The sequence below is a fragment of the Phragmites australis genome, chromosome 21, assembly GCF_958298935.1.
Source record: "Phragmites australis chromosome 21, lpPhrAust1.1, whole genome shotgun sequence".
Taxonomy (NCBI): Eukaryota; Viridiplantae; Streptophyta; class Magnoliopsida; order Poales; family Poaceae; genus Phragmites; species Phragmites australis.
In genome coordinates, this window is record NC_084941.1 from 17,898,823 (window position 1) to 17,912,883 (window position 14,061).

Genomic DNA, 14,061 nt, shown 5'->3' on the forward strand with positions numbered 1-14,061 from the left:
AGCATCTCAAAATTTTGTTTAGGTGGACTTACCATTGGGACTTTGCATAGGCTTAGCTAACTTCATAGAAGCCTGAAAGGAAACCTTGATGTCTTCAAGCAAACTTCAAATATTTCTTCGAGTGGGCTTACTATTGGGACTTGCATAGGCTTAGTGTAACACCCCCAAAAACCACACAAGCCTAGGATGCTACTAAACTACTCCACAAATATGTTTTATGAACAAACAATTACACTAATATTTTAAAACATCCTACCAATAAAAGAACAAGAGCTTAACTACTCTAGGGCATTAATAAAACTAACAAGCAACGACACCGGCAACAATTATTTATTATTACAGCACTACTCTAAATTATTTGTGATGGTGCAAAAGTGGATGACGTGTTGCTCACACAACCCTTTCATGCTAGCTTCCAGAAGAGCAACCTGGGGAGGGAGAAATGCAAGTGTGAGATTGAAAAATCAGAAATGCAAGTGTGAGATTGAAAAATCTCAACAAGTAAACTGGTTTTACTAAGCTATTTAAACCACAAGTACATTATGCATCAATTTAATAAAATGACATGTAAGAAAGGTGTTAACATCAATTTGGTTCATCCTGAAGCAACTGAATATTTAATTTCTCCATGCTTAAGTAAAAGGTAGACCATACTTTGTCTATTGTCTCCATCATCATGAATGCAGAGAAGCGAAATAAAAGTTTTAGGAACTATCTTACTTGGACTGATGAAATGGACAATGCACTTTTGAAAGTTCTTTTTAGCATCACAACAATGGTGACCATGCCCAGAATGGATGGAAACCACATGTCTACACCGCTGCTATAAAGAATTTATGTATATATATATACATATATATATATATATATATATATATATAGAGAGAGAGAGAGAGAGAGTAAAGTTATCATCGCATGGTGACCATTTTGTAAAGTTATCATACTTTGTCTATTGTCTCCATCATCATGAATGTAGAGAAGGGAAATAAATGTTTTAGGAACTATCTTACTTGAACTGATGAAATGGACAATGCACTTTTGGAAGTTCTTTTTTAGCATCACAACAATGGTGACCATACCCAGAATGGATGGAAACCACATGTATACACCGCTGCTATAAAGAATGTATGTGAGAAGTGCTCTATTGAAAGGACAATGGGCCCTGGAAAGAAGGCCCAGGGTGCTCGGAGGTCCGCAAGACCAAACTCAGGCCGGAGGGGCGAACCCTTCCCCCGCCTCGGAGCTACAAGGGTTTCTGGGCCTCCGACCTTACCGCACAGATGTTATTTTGGCAAAGATACGCATATGACCACCTAACAATAGTTTGCCTAGCCGGTATCTAGCCTAGCTATTGTAAGTCTCTACGATAGGTAGCTACCAGGTAGAAATAGTAGAGCTCAAGTTATATCTCTGTTTCAACAGTAGATAGTAAAACTTAAGTTATATTCTTGTTCACAATAGACAACGAAACTTGAGTTATATCTTAGTTTGGCATGTGTTGAAAATAGCTGTCCGACCTAGTCATCACTTGTGCCGTAGCTAGCCTTTCGCTGACAACAATAGACTGTCAAACTTAAGCTATATCTCTTTTTAAACAGTACGTAGCAAAACTTAAGTTATGCCTTCACTCAAATAGTACACAACAATGAAAGCCTACACACCTGTAGGCGCAACGTGCCTCGGTCACCTGGAAGGCATAATATGTCTAGGTCACCTAGAAGGCTTTGCATAGCCTCAGTAGTGTAGATGCCACGTACTAGAAGGACATCCTCAGTAGCGAGGATGCGATGCATCCGAGGGACATCCTCGGTGACGGACACACCCACGCACACGTAGGCATGACATGCATAGGTCACCTAGAAGGCATCGAGCCTAGGTTACCTGGAAGGCATTGCATAGCCTTGATAGGTAGTGGAGCCCACACACCTGTAGGTGCAGCATACCTAAGTCACCTGAAAGGCATATTATGACTAGGTCATCAGGAAGGCATTGCATAGTCTCGATAGTGTAGATGCCACGCACCAGAGGAACAACCTCGGTAGCGGATATGTGATGCACCCGAGGGACATCCTCGGTGGTGGACACGCTCACGCACTTGTAGGTATAGCATGCCCAGATCACATAGAAGGCATCAATCCTAGGTCACTTGGAAGGCAATGCATAGCCTTGGTAGGTAGTGGAGCCTGCACACCTACAGGCGCAACATACCTAGGTCACCTAGAAGGCATTATGCCTAAGTCACCTGAAGGTATTGCATAGCTGGATAGTGTGGATGCCACGCACCAAAGGGACATCCTTGGTAGTGGAGATGCGACGCACCCGAGGGACATCCTCGATGGTGGACACGCCCATACACCTGTAGGCATAGCATTGCCTAGGTCACTTGGAAAGCATCGAGCCTAGGTCACCTGGAAGGTATTGCATAGCCTTAGCAGGTAGTGGAACCTACACACCTACAAGCGCAGCATGACTAGGTCATCTGGAAGGCATTGCATAGCCTTGGTAGTGTCGATGCCACTCACCAGAGGGACGTCCTTGTTAGCCTGGGTCACTTAGAAGGCAACAAGAATTCAGCTTTTCTCACACCAAACTTGACAAAACACCCCTAGAAAATCACACCCACCGGCTGCAAGTGGCTGCAGGATGCGAGGGGTCGGGAAAGGGGAGACAACAGAAGCATTGGTGCGACAAAAGAATGTAAGGCAAAAGATGAAGTCAGTACAATACAGTTTCATATATATATATATATATATATATATATATATATATATATATATATATATATATATATATATATATATATATATATATCATACATAAAGAACATACCAAATATTAAGTAGAAGTCCACTCTGTGTGGCATGGAAGCTGGTATGGACTCCTCTACTGCCCAGTACTTGGCTGCGGCTAAGAACCGGGGGGGTCGCGGACCACCTCCCCTGGCCTAGCCATCAGCTTCACCTCCACCAAACCACTGCAAGGCTTTGGATGGCCCTGCCTTCGGAGTCTGGCCGCGACTAAGGGCTGAGGGGGTCCCGGACCACCCCACCCCGACCTAGCCATTGGCTTCACCTCCGGCAAACCGTCATGGCACTCTGGATGGCCCTGCCTCTGGAGCCTGACCACGGCTAAGGGCCGAGGGCATTGCGGACCACCTCCCATGGCCCAACCATTGGCTTCACCTCCGACAACCGCCGTAAGACTCTAGATGGCCCTGGTTCCGGAACGTGGCCTTGGCTATGGGCTGAGGGGATCGCAGACCATCTCCCTCGGTCCAGCCATTGGCTTCACCTCTGGCAAATCACTGCGGGGCTCCGGATGGCCGTACCTCCAAAGCCTGACCACGACTAAGGGTCGAGGGGGTCACAAACAGCCCCACCCTAGCACAGCCATTGGCTTCACCTCCAGCAAACCACTGCGAGGCTTTGGATGGCCCTGCCTCCAGAGCCTGGCCGTGGCTAAGGTCCGAGGGGGTCACGAACCGCCCCACCCTAACCTAGCCATCGGCTTCACCTCTGACAAACCACCACGGGGCTTTGGATGGCCCTGCCTCAGGAGCCTAACCGTGACTAAGTGCTGAGGGGGTCATGGACTGCCCTACCCCGGCCCAACCATTGACTTCACCTCCCGCAAACTGCCGCGAGGCTTCGGATGGCCCTACCTCCGGAGCATGACCATAGCTAAGGGTTGAGGGGGTCGTGGACCGCCCCACCTCGGCCCAGCCATCGGCTTCACATCCGGCAAACTATCACAGGGTTCTGGATGGCCCTGCCTCCAGAGCCTGGCCGTGGCTAAGGGCTGAGGGGGTCGCGGATCGCCCCACCCCGGTCTAGCTATCGGTTTCACTTCTGGTAAACTGCCATGGGGCTCCGAATGGCCCTGCCTCTAGAGCCTGGTTGCGACTAAGGGCTGAGAGGGTTGCGAACCGCCTCCCCCAGCCCAGTCATTAGCCTCACCTCCGGCAAATCAGCAAAGGGCTATGGATGACCCTGCCTCCGGAGCCTGTCCACAGCTAAAGGACGAGGGGATCACAAACCACCCCCAGCCCAGCCATCGGCTTCACCTCTGGTAAACCACCGCGGGGGCTCCAGATGGCTCTGCCTACGGAGCCTGGTCACAGCTCAGGGTCAAGGGGGTCGCGGATCGCCTTCCCCAGCCTAGCCATCGGCTTCACCTTTGGAAAACCACCGCGGGGCTCTAGATGGCCCTACCTTTGAAGCCTAGCTGCAGCTAAGGGCCAAGGGGGTCACGGACTGCCTCCCCGGCCCAGCCATTGGCTTCACCACCAGCAAACTACCACGGAGCTCCAGATGGCCCTGCCTCTGGAGCCTGGCTGCGGCTAAGGGCCGAGGGGGTCATGAACTACCTCCCCCAATCTCTGGTAACTCTTCCAGCGCACCGCCGGGCAGCTCCAGATGGTGTTAGATTAATCTTGTTGATTTTGCATTAGCAGTATGTTTAGCTTTGTGTATGTGTCGGTTTGGCATGTAATAGGCTAGTCCATGTGAAGAGTGCGTGATGCATGGCTTGTGGGCAAATTAGAAGAGAGTAGTGAGCTGATTGCCAGCCAGCCAGGAGACGAGTGCATGCAGGTGTTCATGGAGTTCAGCCATGCAGGAAATTGCGGCCAGGAGTTTGGCCAAGTCGTGGAGCATATCCAGGAGGAGGAAGCGGTCCGGCCATGGAGAAGTGCGTGGCCTGCACTCCTGGAGAGATGGGCGATGTGGCTGGCCACGTTAGTTAAGAGTCATGCATGTAGTCAGTGTATGGGTTAAGCAGTTGTGATCTGGTTCTTGCAGCTAGTTGAGCACGTCGCAAGGAACGACCTGTCACCAGTGTGTGTCTTTATATACGAGTATGTGTAATAAGTTTTATCAGGTAGAATAATAAGAAGAGAAAAGGCATAGTTGTGTGTGTGTTGCCGCAAGAACTCTTGTGTGTTTCTCTTCCTACCAGTGTTCTACTAACTAGTTTTCTGCCTTGCATCTCCATCTCGCGTGAGTATTTCCAACAGATGGCCCCGCCTCTAGAGCCCGTCTGCTGAGCTCCGAGTGGATCGCTTTGAGTCAAAAATCTGGAACAAATTTGGAGAGGAGTCTGAACCGACATCGCATAGAAGAAAGGGTATATCATGCTGGAAGCACACATAGAGATGTCTAGCCACATGTTCGGAGGATCACCATACACTTCGATTCGAGAAAAAAAAACACTAAGCAGTTCTAAGAATTTAGTTATATTACTAAAAACTTGCACATCCAAAGAACCCTTACAAAGAGAAGCATTGCCATACAAAAAACAAATCCTGATAGAGCAAACGAAGGGGAGAAAGAGTACAAGGTGACAAAAAAAACTACGAGCCCTAACAGCGACCACGCACAAAGTGGCATAAGTGCTTCATCTGAGGCCTACTGCTGCGGAAGCTGATGCAGTAGCCAGCCCCCGAGTTGTTGAAGATGAGGATGAGGACAAAGAGACCTCCTCCACAACCCTATTTCCCTCCTCCTTGGCCTCTTTTTTGTTCGGGACGCCCCTTTCTTCGCTTTCGCCTTCTCCTCCTCGTCGATCTCCTTCATCAGGAGATCCCCGTCGGCATCCCCTTTATCATCGGAGATATCGACGATCTCAATAGGAGCGACCACTCAGATTGGAGGTTGAGCTAGAGTAGCGGGAAGCGGCCCCCTCTGCAATGATGGAAGCATGATGGTCATCGGTTCCAACCATGCAAGCACTAGCTCTAGCCTTTCAAGCATGCCCACAAGATCGCTCGCTTACGGAGGCGGCACGACTGATGGAGCCAGGGCAGTCGTCAGAGGTGATGAACCAGTCAAGGCCATCATCATTTTCGATGATGAGAAGGAAGAGGGCGCCATACTCAAGATAAGGAGAAGCGGTCCCCCACACATCAGTGAAGGATCAGCTGGATGAACCTTGGCTTTTATAGACGAACCGATCAGTCATGCATGCCTGGGGAAGGAAACAGAATAGTCGTGAGCTTCGCTTCGTGGTACTTCCCATTACTCCCCTGAGGGCGCGTGGCTACATCCTGGTCGATCCCCATACACGTGGCAACATCCTACATCGACACCCTGCTTTTTTCCTGCACGTCTCATCGCATTTATAGTTCGGGCCTCCTTTTGGTGCATGCAAGGGCTGCAGGGACGAGACCCCCGGTGAACCCATGAATTACCCAGTCAGCTTCATGTCCTTAAAAACATAGGCCAAGAAAATGAAGAGAGTACCTTGCTTCCACATGCAATCTCTACTGCGACAATTCAAGTGGCGAAAGGACTCACCATCAGGGGGCTGAAGGGCTCACTCCGGCTCCCACATGGGCTCCGGAGCGCGTGCCTCCGTCACAACCTTGACGGCCTTTGGCTCCAATGACAACCACGCCCCCAGCCTCCACATAGGCTCCAGAGCCCAAGGGGAACCAAGTAATTCCCTTCGGACTACATCGTCTTCGTTAGAGCCTCGCTACTATCACTCACGGTCACTACGGAGAGACTCTCCGATGGCGAGGGGTTGTTCAGGAGATCTTGACTATAAGGCTGGGCTGGAGCTAATTCCTTCTAACATCTGCTCTCCCCTCCAAAACTCAGGGCCAACGAATGAGGGGTACTGTTAGGGGAAATGCTGCAGCCCATAGTTATTACGAGGGAGTTGTCATCTGGTGTTACTCCAGAGCCCTAATGTTACGGACTCTCCACAGAGACTACAACCTCCGGAGGCCGTAAGAGCTCATCAGGCCGCTTCTTCTCTAGGCGGAGGAGGCAGCTAGCCTCCGAAGGAAATATCAGCAAAGGAAGGACACCCCCTGCAGTCATCTAACATGAAGTGACTGGCAGTTAATGCCAGTACAAGTGGAGGCCATCCTGATACCCGGAACAGTGTGGTATCGTGCCATAATTGACGACTGGCTTAGCATCGCACCCTTACGGTTGCTTGTACCACTGTATTTACTATAATAGATAATATTTTCTAGGTAGGGGTAAGAGTATTTTTACTAGAACTCAAGCTGTGTAAGTTCGATCGGTCTTGAGTCCCTGCAGTATGGTAGTAATTTGTACTGTTATCTCCGTAAGGGCATATCGTACGTTTACACCCCGAATGACACTATAAATACAAATCCCTAGCCACCGAATCAGAGGACGAATCTTTCGACGATCAATACATTTGGTGTTCCTTTCTTTCCACTTCTTCTCTAAGTTTAAACCATTCGTGTGAGTGTACTCTCACCGTAGTTGTTCGTAGAAGATATTTTTTTTGCTAACAATGAAGGTCCATGCTCATTCAGCCTCACAAAAAAAATGGAAGGATATATTCTTTTGCCCTACACAAACCAGAAGGCCACCTGAGAGTCTGCACTCTGCAGTAAATTGATGCTAAGAGGAGGACAAGAACAGATACATGAACTTTAAACTTTCAAAGGAACCCAACCCAAATTTACAAGCTAACCAACATAAATACTTAAATACATTTTGAAGTGGGACGCTCTGTATATTTGTTATCCATTTCTACAGGGATTGGTAAAACTTTTGGACTCATGGAATGAGATTGGACAAGTAGGGCGTACACAAATATGAGCAGCAAGACAAGTCCTCTGGTTTTCATCCAATTGCATAATCAGAAAATAAACGTCTAGTTGACGAACAAATTGCATGCTTTCCTTCATCGAACTAGTCAACAAAAAGCCTATGCTCACTCGACTAATTTCCGTTGTCTAGTTGGCGTGAGCGCGAGAAGGAATCAGATCACTGCCACTGTGAAGCAGAGTGGCAATGATAACACAAGATGAGACTCTGCTCGCGTTGGATGGAATATGTGCAAAATACTCAACCAGCAGAGATGAATGATTGTGAAAGCTAATTTAAATCACCTAATCAAATATGCAATTTAATCGTAAAATTCAGTTCTGTACAAACAGCTATCATATAAAAAAAGCGATACCTAGAAGGATCCAATCGTTGAATTGCCCTTAAAATTTTACTGTAGAAACTGGATAATCATATAAAACTATTCTAATGTGCATCAAGTTAATAGGATATCTGGATCTAAAGAGATGAAATTCACAAGCTATGATAGACTGTAACAAAAATAGATCAAACGTATAGTTAAAAAATTTGATCAACCAAAATTTTCAAAAAATTATCTTGATGCTTGATGATGATTTTGAATGGATCAAATAAACACAAATTTCAAGGATCAAACGATCCACCAAATATCACCGTGATATGACAAAAGCGAAGAACGCAGAGAGAAAACTTACAAATTTTACTCTTTATTACATGATTAGATTATAAGATACATCTCCAAAGTATACAAAAGTTTCTCAGGAAAGCCTAATTTTTCATCTATTTTTCCCTCAAAAATAGATCGATTCAACTGTTCTCGTCACGGCGCTGTACACAAACCATCAATTATTTATATCGGCACAGTTACCGACTCCAAAACCGACTCCTCCGTCGGCTGGGCCACGTCACGCGCACACTAGGCCTACTGGAAACTCTACTGCGCAAAGCATGGGCCATGTAGCCGCCTCCTAGCCGAAGTGGGCCACGTCCTTAGCCGAAATGGGCCACGTCCTTAGTCCACGTCCTTACGGCCTGGACCCGCAAGACCCGCCTGCTCCACGCTCGGTCCGGCCGACAACTCCAGTCAGCTGCGAGTTTTTTATTTTTCCATTGTCTAACATTAATACTTAAATAAATAGACTCATGATTAAAAAATTTGTACAAATAGGCATCTATCGTCCACTAAACCCTTTAAAAACACGGTTAGTATGTCACTGTGGTACAAATACTTCTTACCACTATTTCAGAGAGCGGTTAGGCTCCACACTCCCCTTACCGTCCTCTGAAAGGGCGGTTATCACCCGTGTCAGGCCCCTCGAGCGACCCGCTTACCACCATCTCAAGGGGAGGTTAGAGCCCTTGCCGCTCCCTCAGTGGATGGTTAGCCTAGTTTTATTATAAAAATAATAAAAATTCTAAAAATTATTTAAGATAAAAATAACAAAAATCACAAAAAAATATTAAAGTGAAGATAGAATAAATACATGTAAGTGAAATGAAAAAACCACACTGAATATTAGATAGAATATGTACATGAGATGAGTATATGGAATTTGAACATTACTAATAGCATTTAGGCTACATCTAAGATATATACACAACTTAGGTAATAGATTAAAAATGATATAACCAACTTAAATTCAACAAGTACAACATATTCAATGGTAATCGTATTCTGGAGATTTTAATCTACGTGGTGCTGGTATATACGAAAAATAATCAAAGTTATGATCTCAGTCATCTGCCCTATTATCAGAGAATTCACAACGGCTTGGAGTTCTCTGAGGAGTAAGCACGAAGTCATCATCGTCGAAACCAACCCCTTTGGTTTGATACAAGTGGTAGAAGCATGTCCTCTTATGGTTATTGTCGAACGACTACCTCTTTTATATCTTTTATATCGGCTTGAACCACTGTCTCTTTCACAACCACGTGAAGGTCTCGAATGACTGGGTAGGCAACCGTAACTGAATAGTACATGTAGCCAAAAAAAAATTCTCGATGGGTTTGTTCAACAACTCTTCATCACGAGAGAATACCTAGTATACAAAAATAGCATATAAAAATATAAATGTGTCTTAGAAGTGCAACATAACAATTAACTGGGACATGTAATAACGATGAACGTACCTTAATGTGCTCCTCGTACTACTGAGGGTGCATAAATATCGTGTGTGCTCGCTTGCTAAAATACTTTGCTATGTCAGCTAGTTCGCACACTCTAATATATCTCTAACGATACTCTAACAAGTGCATCTTTAGGTCCATGGAGGTCATGGAGCTTACCGTTTGCTACCATTCCTCCGTGGTGAAACAGTGACAATGGGTAATGGTCTGCCATTTTGACAGTACTTTGTTCAGATTCTCCTCCTTGAACACATCGTCACCTTTTGCCTAGGTCGCGCTCATAGTCTGTAGGGCTATCATTGAAAATTTGGATATCCACAAGAAATGTCTTTTTGAGGAGGTAGCCATGGTTTGGTATTAGGTATCAGATGGTAGTGATGTTTTGGAAAACTGCGATCTCATGAACTTGTCATTGCCTCGGCCTCGCCTTTTATAAGCAAGGATTGATGGTGTATGCACCAAGTGTAGGTATGTAATTTAGAGATAGTGCATGCACTGGATATCTTCCCGCAGCGAGTGTTCACTGGACTATGAGTAGTCGGTAGCGTGCGGTCACATCGGTCTAAAAAGGTGGCTGTGCGCGGTTTCATCAGTCTGAAAAGTTGACAGCGAGGGGTCGCATCTCTCTAAAAAGGTGGCAGTGAGAGGCGACTTCACTCTGATAAACTGGTAGAGTGATGTCACATGGGATTAAGAAATGCATTAATGACATCGTAAGTAGTAATGTTTGAATTTGTAATACATAAAAATCAGATGTGTGCTTACATCGCTCATAAATGGCGACAGTATACGGCCACATCGCTTATAAAAGACAGTTTTGTTAATCTGAAAAGGCACTAGCGTGCGGTCACATGTAGTACATAGAATGTAGACACGTCTAAATATATAAGACTAGTTTGTGAATGAACATGCATCATGAAACAAACATCTAAGTTACGAAAGCAAAGATAAAATCCTATTACTACCTCCCCCGCTGTTGTCGGCTGTGCCCACCATCATGGTCATATCGCTGCTACCGTTGGTTCACCCTCACGTGGCCCCTAGAGTAGGTCAGGTTATCCGGTTGAACAACCTGCATGGTAGGCCTCGTAGCGATCAAGGGAGTTGAGACCTCCTCCTAGGTCTGTTGCGTTGGTAGTGGAGTAATGGGCAACTGGGACAGCGTGATGACATCATAGTCTGGTGTGCCCCTCAAGGAATCCCTCACGAGGTTGAATGGGGGTCCGACCTAGGCTTATCCTCCTGACTCGAGTAAGACGACTATGATGGTGCTGCTGTCGTCCATGCATAATCATTAGAGGGGCCTATAAATGGATGAATGTATTAGATACAGTAAATATGGAAATAAATGTATTAGTAAAAATGCAATGTTGCACCTGTATGGTATGCAAGGGTAGATGTAGACGGCCATGCCTGAGTGCCGAAGTAGGATGCAAACGGTGGAAGTGTGAACGGTGAAGGTGCATATGAAGACGTCCTAGCTTCATCATCGTAGTAACCTGGGAAAGGATGGTTACATTAGATATACTATTGAATATATTGAATGCGGCAGTATATTGGCGCCTATTACCTGAGAGGCCTATGAACGGTGAAGGTGTCAGTGTTGGCCATGGTCTAGGTGTCAGCGTTGATAAGCGTGTAGGTGCACCTAGTATAATTTGTGAAATTAATGCATCAGTAACAAAAAGATATCGCTAATCTGTTGTTACTGTCCCTGGAGGCTGTGGACAAGGTGGTGATGTGTATGCCGATCCCGGTGGAGATTGTTGCACATTAGACCTCCTGGACAACTCTGCATGGACCCCACTGGACCTGGAAGGAGAACCAGAGACGTCTACGGTGAATCGGCATGAGATAAGCTTCAGGGCTCGGGCGGTCTTGTCGAAAACTCGCTTCACAAATCCCGCTACATCCGTCACACTAAGCTGAATCCCTTGCCTTAGGCGTCCCATGCCTCCAACCGCATCCTTGTGGATATCGTATATGATATCGGCCTTTTGAAACAAACATGAAATAGGAATTTCAGTTCATACAGGATTATATGATGTGAAAAAGATACGTTAATTAAACATACCGCTAATGCAGTGTCCTCGTCTCAATGGCCCAGGCAGGCCTCCATAGTCGAAGCGACGTGCGACCAGACATTACCTGGGGTGTAGATGACCCATGTACGTTTACGCGGGACGTACCATTGCAGGTACTCCTCGAAGCTCAGGTCGGCGAAAGGATGAGGCTCCTCGATGACATCCTCAAGGGCATGGGCCCATGCCGAGATGTATGGTGCCAAGCAATCTGCTCATAGGTTGCCACCTGCAAGTCAACCACATTAGGTAGACTAAAAATGAGATTAAGCATGCTATGAATTACCAATTCCAACAAGTGGGAGGGACCTCATACTTCGCATAACCCAGTTGTAGATCTCAGCAAGATTTGTTATCATTATCTCATACCTTGCCCCTCCAATATTGTACATCAATGCCCATTTCTCTCTTCGCTCATTTTGCATCTACTGCGAAAAGTTCCTAACAGCTGACCCTGACCTCCTTACTATCTGGGGAGTATCTGTTGGGATGGGTCCAAGAGTAGCCAACTCATCTCCGGTGTCTGCTACCTCAGCTGTGTGCTTCGTGGTTAGTTCGTCTAGTCTTGCCCATAGTATGTTAAACTTTCTCTGTTGGTTTTGGCTGTACAATTTCTAAAAAAGATTCATCAAATCCTTATTTTTGAATTATTTATAAAAGTTTGCACCCATATGCCTCATGCACAACTTGCTCTTCAAGTTGGGTCACTTTGCTCTTACACACCGTCGAATATTGCCATATTGCATATCTAGCAAAGCTTGTAACAACCTTGCATTATCTATCATAAATCAAACATACATCAGCCCGGTCCAGAACAATAGCATGCTTAACCCACTCAAGGAACCAATACCAGCTGTCCCCATTCTCGCTCTACACGAAGGCAAACCCCAGTGACATGACTTAGTTGTTCCCGTCTACCCTAATTGCTGACAATATCTGTCCTTTATACTTCCCAGTGAGGAACATCCCGTCCAAGCAAATGATGGCTCGACGGTGCCTAAATGCCTTGATAGTTGCCGCAAATGTAAAGAAAGTACGCTGCAATACTCGCTTTCCAGACTTCTCACTCGAGGGGTAATGCTTGATGTCAAAGTAACTTACAGGGTTTCTTGCACATATTGTGGCTAGTTAACGTGGTAAGTTGTCATATGAATCTTCGTATGTCTCAAACCTCATATCAATAGCCTTCTATTTTGCCCGTCATGCCTTGGCGTAGTTTATTGTGTGCTGGAACCTTTCCTCAATAGTAGAGATTATTGAATGTGGCTCATACTTTAGTTTATCCACAATCTCTCCGTACATAACATTGGCAACAAAAGTAGATGACAGATTCCTGTAGGACAACTCTATTTCCTCAATGTGACAGTTATGCTCCCTAACTATTGAGTACTCTTAGTAGTCAACCCACTTCCCCCTGAATACGTGCACCCGCCACAAACAATCAGACACCAAATACTTGATGTCGTACTCCCTTTTGCTTGGCTTCACAACCTTGAACTGCCTCGTAAGAGATAATGACTAGAATTTTACTGCATCAATAACAGCCTCCTTAGTAGGGTACATAGCACTTTGGGACACCTTGTTCTCATGATATTCCTATGGTGTTCGATGACCCTCACTGACCACTAGCTTCAAAAATTCCTAATTCCTCCACTCTGTAGGAAAAGGAGTATTTTTCTCCTCGTCAAATGAATCCTCATCAACAATGGCTTTCTCGAGCTCCTGATCCTCCCTCTCCATCTCTTCAATTATGCTAGAGATGTGCTCACCCTCATTGGCTACACCCTTCGATTGCATCTCTTGCACATCCCCAATGTCTTGCTTATTCCCTGCAGTTGTCGGGTGTGCTTCATCCACCACTGCCTAACTTGTTCCTGATACTACTTCCCTAACATTTTTCTCTATTGGATTCTTCTGGTACGCCTCAGCTAGCAGCACAAGAGGGAGACAACGTTCACATGCTATATCTAAGTACTGCTTCCAAGTAGATGTCGCATTAATCGGGACAAGTTCCCTGAAGTACCCCTAAGTAGCACGACTTAGCACAACTCTCAGCTTAAGCTTATGTTGCTGGGGATCCAGTTAAAAAATGGCGCATGAACCACTTGCTCACGTCCACTATGGTCCTCTCATCGGCTCTACTAAGTCTCTTGACAACATGCTGAAATTCGGAGAGATCTACACCGCTAGTGATGAGTAATGTTGGCCTGATCTTCCGAAAGGTAGCGATAAGTCGGTGGGTGGAGAACTCGACGTTGATAATCCAAAGGCTTCGATCCAAA